Source organism: Mustela nigripes, chromosome 11 (genome assembly GCF_022355385.1).
Source record: "Mustela nigripes isolate SB6536 chromosome 11, MUSNIG.SB6536, whole genome shotgun sequence".
NCBI lineage: Eukaryota > Metazoa > Chordata > Mammalia > Carnivora > Mustelidae > Mustela > Mustela nigripes.
Genome location: NC_081567.1, coordinates 36,835,402 through 36,841,415, shown reverse-complemented (window position 1 = coordinate 36,841,415; position 6,014 = coordinate 36,835,402). Strand labels below are relative to the sequence as shown.

At 53.6% G+C, this 6,014-nt stretch overlaps 1 protein-coding gene and 1 long non-coding RNA gene across 3 annotated transcripts in view; one reads left to right on the top strand and one right to left on the bottom strand.

Moving 5' to 3' along the window:
- The window catches only part of ZSCAN10 (zinc finger and SCAN domain containing 10), an 8,949-nt gene extending 6,555 nt beyond the window's left edge, over positions 1–2,394 (bottom strand). Inside the window, exon 1 of one of the 2 annotated variants that reach the window (XM_059415988.1) lies at positions 2,300–2,394. The gene's annotated coding sequence lies outside the window, so the exon portion shown is untranslated. Of the gene's footprint in view, positions 1–931; positions 1,029–2,299 lie in introns of those variants that run through there. The other variant, XM_059415989.1, reaches the window with a different exon arrangement.
- A 1,299-nt stretch (positions 2,395–3,693) lies between these two features.
- On the top strand, positions 3,694–5,877 carry LOC132026979 (uncharacterized). The gene is made up of 3 exons (XR_009407045.1): positions 3,694–3,834; positions 4,149–4,234; positions 5,525–5,877. It is a non-coding gene; the product is annotated as an uncharacterized LOC132026979 (long non-coding RNA).
- The last annotated feature ends 137 nt before the right edge of the window (positions 5,878–6,014 follow it).

Genomic DNA, 6,014 nt, shown 5'->3' with positions numbered 1-6,014 from the left:
AAAGATTTTATTTATTTGACAGAGAGAGATCACAAGTAGGCAGAGAGGCAGGCAGAGAGAGAGAGGAGGAAGCAGGCTCCCTGCTGAGCAGAGAGCCCCATGTGGGACTGGATCCCAGGACCCTGAGATCATGACCTGAGCCGAAGGCAGAGGCTTAACCCACTGAGCCACCCAGGCGCCCAAGGCACTTTTATATTTTAATTTGGGTCAAAATTATTATGGAAATAAAAACTCAAGTTCCACCATTTGTCTGCCTTCCCTGCTCTCTGGCCTCAGGGCTACAATTCTCCCCAGGCATCTCTCGCTGGACCCTCAGTCCATGGACATCCCAAGCAGGGGCAAGGAAAAAAATGTTCTCGCAACACTCCCCAGCACGGAAAGGAGTACAGCAGTGCTGGGCTCCTGGAAGAAAGCCCATGGTGGGCGAGCAGGAGAGCTAGCAATCGCAATTCTCATTATTACTGAGCAACAACACAAAGGACCACCACTAACAGTGGACCCCATCACCAACCCATTTTATAGCTCAGGACACCAAGGCTCGGAGGCCCAGACGTTTGCCCAAGGAGGTAACACAGCATTGGCAATGCAGCCGGGGAGAAGTCAGCCTGGCCAAGAGCTTTGGACAGTTTGTTGAGCCCCCTTGTTGTGGGGCTGGGGCTGGGGCTGGAGGGGGGCGGTTCCCTGATGTTCCTGTTCAGATGGGGGGGGGGTTGAGGGGTGGCAGAACAAAGTTTTAAACCTGGCTGAGCACTTCCCACCCCAGAATGGGGAGGAGGAAGGGCTGCTGAAGACCCAGGCTTCCATCCCCACCATCTGCCCGCCTCTCCAGCCTCCCTCCCCCTTCCTGCTTCTCCCAGGTCTCCCGCCCAGCTGCCCAGCTGCGCAGCCCACATTCTTTCCCGCATTTGGCATCTGACCCTGCATGCGGCACCTTTCACCCCTTGGCGCCACTCTCCAGGGACTCCACAACACACCAGCCACCTGTCTCTCCCCGTCCACTGTCGCGCTGCGCCACAATCATGGTTGAGCGTCTCTCTCCCCTTGGCAAACAGGATTGCGTCTTGTTCAAAATGGTGTTGTTAGTAGAAGTAACCAAACAGGAATAACGATGCCTACCTAGAAGGTGTGTTACTGAGGAATGCATACAAAAACGTGTGCTACAGAAAAGCGCAGCAGGTAAAGGGCTTATTGTTTCATTACTGTTTCATGTTTTGGCAGCATGAGCAAAATAACAGAACCAATCACGGGTCATCAGTCACTTTGCAATAATAGGTGGTAGGTATCCAGGGCTAGTATGTGTCTCTGCTCAGGCTTGCTTCCTCCCACCCCAGCCCACCTGGTAAATTATAATTTCTCCATTTGACAAGGGCAAAGAGCATGCTTGGAGAGGATGGGTAACTCCCTCAAGGTCACACCAGTAGGAGCCAGCATTTTCTCTAAGGCAAGAACACTGATCTTGACCTCTACGCAAAAGCTCAGAAACAGATAAGGACCCAATTTCTCTCCCTGCCTGTGCAATTTGCCTAGTTTTAGCCAGAATATAACACTGGGAGTCAGGTGGGGGGGGGATGAGATTCCAAATTCTAGCCTTTGGGCCTAGACACCCACAGGGGTGCCCGGAACCTCCAGGAGAGGTCTTGCCAAAAGGTTTGAAAGAAATGAATTTAAGGGAAGTTGGCCTGAGAGTTTCTCCCTCCCCCCCTCAGTCTTCCGGACAAAAGCTCTGTTCATATGCACATCTGTGGGGGGTGGGAGGCTCGTCAACCATCCTCCAATATTCCTTCCACCGGCTTAATCTGGAGCCCAGAGCCACGGGGAGGCAATGGCTGGACCTGCCCAGGGTAAAGGTGAGGCCCAAAGACCCACCCAGACAACAGGAGAGCCCAGAGCCAGGATCTTCAACCGGGAACGCCCCCCTTCTCCCTGGACACAACTGGAAGGAGACTGGCCGGCTTGTTTTTGTTGGCTAGGCTCCCTTGCTGGGGCTGGCCTCAGTTGATGCCGCCGGCTGGTCCACCTGGAGTGCATGGAGCCTGCCTAACCCTCCCCAGTGGGTACCACAAGCCCATGCTACAGGAAGCCCCACACCCTCCTTGAGGACCCCATAGTGGCAGGTCCACACAGCTGGCTGGCTCTGAGCTCCCAGCAGAGCCAACCCACACCCTCCCAAGACTTCTTTTCCAGCTTCCTAATCCCCCATCCCATCGCTGAGGCCCAGGTCCTCCTTTTCCCTCCGAGCTGCTAGGAACTCCTTAGGTCTGTCCTGGCACCCTGCACCCCAGGCTTCCCTGCAACTCACCACTCAGGGTCTCCACTCCAGAGGTGGAAGTGCTAGGGGTTCCTTGAGGGCCCCGGGCCGGAGTCAGCCTCGGCAGACTGGGAAAGGACTCCGGGAAAACTAAACAGGAAGTGCCTTGCTCTAGTCCCATCCAGGTAATGAGGGGGATTCCTAGAGTTAACCCTTCACCTCCCAGTTTGGGAGTGCGGTGGGGGAGAGGGCGGGGCCAGAGAAATGAGGACGGAGTGGCTAATGGATACTCTAGCCTGGGAGGAGATGAAGAGTCTCGCTACCCCTCCAGTTAAGAACTGCCCCCCTCCTAATCAGGACTGTTCCTGTTCTCCTTGTGGGGGAGGCGGGGAGGTCTGTTAACCTGTACTTTCTGGGGGGACCAGAGCGGCCATTTAAAAATGCCTGTTATGTGCTGGGCCCTTTGCTAGCATTTCATTCATCTGACAAATCTCTGCCAAGGGCCTGCTATGTGCCAGGCACGGTTGCAGGTACTGAGGTAAACAGGAGGAACAGGCCCGGACCTCAGAGGGCTTACACGCAGGTGTGCGGGAGCTGTAAGGACGTAACAGGACCATGTGGCGGGGGAGGAAAGCCCGCCATCAACACCACCTAAGATCTTCCCAAGAATCTTGACAGGTGGCTTCGTCCCAGCTTTCTCCAAGAGGAAGCAGGGACTTCAGGGACGGGACGGGACCCCACACTGGCTTTGGGCCCAAGTTGAGCTTCCAAGTCAAGCCTTTCTCTTGGCTCTACTAAGGTGTCTTTTCACATCGTGCTCTTGGCCGGCCGCAGCCCGGAGGGCGCTTCCTCGCGGGAACCTACAGTTCAGAGTCCGCAGACACTCTCGTGGCACCGCCTGTCCTGGACACCCGGGGCCACCTGCTCCGCGGCCAAGGTTCGGCTTTGGCCGCCCCTAGTCTTAGACTCGTGGATCCGTCCGGGCCAGACCCTGCGCTCGCTCTGATTCCACTGCCGGGTTCTTGTCTCCGTGCACTTGGCACCTGGGCTTATCTTGTTCCTTTACTTTCATCGTCTAGCGTGCTCCTCCCGCGACCACAGGCTCCCCGCGGACAGCGGTGTTTCCCTGTCTGCGCCGCATCCTCCACACCTAGCCCAGGGCCAGCACGTGTCAACACGGCCGGAATGGCTCAGGAGCCGGCCCGCGAAGCCCACGGCCCTCAGAGGTGCGCAGCGCGCAACGCGCCCAGAGCTCCGCCGCCCGGACTTTTCCTGACGCCCGCATCCGCTGGGGCTGAGAAACCCCAAGGCACCCGGCGGTCACCCGACCCCGGGGCGGGGCCCGGTAACTCCACCTACCGGGGGCGGAGCCTGGAAGCCCCACCCCTCGGGCGGAGGCGCCTCCAGAGCCGCGCCCCCTGCGCTCCTCTCCGCGGTCCGCTCCACAAGCCTGACCAGCTCCGCAGTGGCGGTGTCCTTGAGGACTTGGCCACGTCGGAGCCCTGGGGGTGGGGGCGGCTGCACTGCGGGCAACGGGACCTGTGCGGATACGGCGGAGGGGACCTGCTGGAACGTGCGCTGTTCTGGTAAGGGTCCGAGTCCGCCGTGAGGGCCCCGGGGAGGCGGGAAGGCTCGGGGTCCGCTGTCAGCCCGGAGTGCCAGGCGCCCGACTCGAAGTGAAGCTTTCCTGGAAATGCGTCAGAAGAGCCGAGACCAGCCTGACCAAACCGCCGGAAAGAACTTCCAGGCAGAAGGGCTTGACGGCTGCACTGAGACAGAGCAACACTAGCTTTCGGTGTCCTTTCCTAAACCTCGGCCGGGGCTTTGCTTGGTCTGTAACCCTGCTCCTGGCCCGCCGGGAGCGTGCACCATTCATTCGTTCATTCATTCATTCATTCAGGGAATGCTTGCTTCCCTCCTGTGCCTCTTGCGCAGTCCCTGCCCCTGGGAACCCGGTGCTGAGTGGAGGGGACAAGTCCTGGCCAGGTGAGACTTACTATCGGGGACTTACCATAAGGGGACTTCCCTTAACTAAAGTGACTTTGCAGAGAAAAGGGCTTATTGAACATTAAGTCCCTTCAAAATCTCCCTGGTCTTTGAAAAATACACTGCCCTCCCCCAGCGTTACCTGCTAACAGATGAAAAGTTGCTGGATTGTTACTTATTTCCCCAAGTGATAAACACACTTCCAAAGGAGAGACTTTTAATAAAAATCCACCTATTGGGGGGTATATTTCAATATCTCCTAAAATTATTTTGAAAATGCACACAAACTATTCTAGGCATTACCTTAGAATTCTTTTTAAGTAGTTGGTGCGTTTAAAAAAAACCAAAAACAAAAAGCTAACTTTATTTTTGTTTTTGTTTTCTGATTTAATAATTCTTTTTTAAATTCTTGTAAAGATTTTATTTATTTATTTGACAGAGACAGTGAGAGAAAGCACATGCACAAGATAGGGGAGTAGCGGCCGTAGCCCCTAAAATAAAAAACTGAATTAAAAAAATTATTAGGGGCTCCTGGGTGGCTCAGTTAGTTCAGCAGTTGCCTTTGGCTCAGGTCATGATCCCAGGGTCCTGCAGTCAAGGCCCACATCAGGCTCCTTGCTTACCAGTGAGGAGCCTGCTTCTCCCTCTTGCACTGTCTGCCACTCCCCCTGCTTGTGCTCTCTTTCTCTGTCAAATAAATAAATAAATAAAATCTTCTAAAAATTTTTTTTTAATAGTTCAGGGGCACTGGGTGGCTCAGTAGGTTAAAGCCTCTGCCTTCAGCTCAGGTCGTGATCCCAGAGTCCTGGTATCAAGCCCCGCATCGGGCTCTCTGCTTGTCAGGGACCCCGCTTCCCTTCCTCTCTCTCTGCCTGCCTCTCTGCCTACTTGTGATCTCTGTCTGTCAAATAAATAAATAAAATCTTAAAATAGTTTAAAAATTTTTTTATTTTAATTCCAGCATAATTAGTTTCAGGTGTACAAGGACTTGACTTATCAAATGTGAAGATATTTTTAAAGTCTGGTGTTAGTCACTTAGAGCACCTGACTGATGGAAGTCTTCTCTCAGATCTTTTCAGAGATGGCAAAAGAAAGACAAGTTTTCCTGTATCTTCTATTTCCATAGGATTTACACATTTAGAACAATTCAGGGCAAAGAGAGAAATCCTTCTCCAGCTCTGGAAAGATTACTGTAAAGATCTCTGTTATCCGTTATTAAATAGGGTCTGGTTATTCCCGAGGCTCAGATGCTTGTCCCTAAATCACGTTAAGTAACATCTTTACCTGCAGCTGTGACCCCAGTGTTTTCCTGTGGTGCTGGCAGTAAAGGACTGCATTGCGGGGTGTGGAGGGCACAGCCCTCACTGAGGACCAGAGACACTGGGGGTGTTGAGAGCACAAGGTAAGCCTTGTGCCCCACTCCCTATTTATTTGGTGTCTGTAAATTTGTGTCCCCTCCCCCCTGCCCCAAGCCTCTCATCTAGTTTGTTTCACTGGCCCCAGAGGCCTGAGCTGTAGCCTCAGCTTTGCCATTTGACACCAACTGTATGCCTTCAGCATCATTTAATGGAATCTTTTCTCCCTACTGAACAAATCTGTCCATGGTTTTCCACCGCTCTTTGAGCTCCATGCAGACATCTCGCCCCCGGCACCCGCCCACCGTCACATCTTCTGCCCTCTTCCTTTGACCTTCAATTTCCTTTTTTTTTTTTTTTTTTAAAGATTCTATTTATTCATTTGACACAAGCAGAGGGAGTGGGAGAGAGAGAAGCAGGCTTCA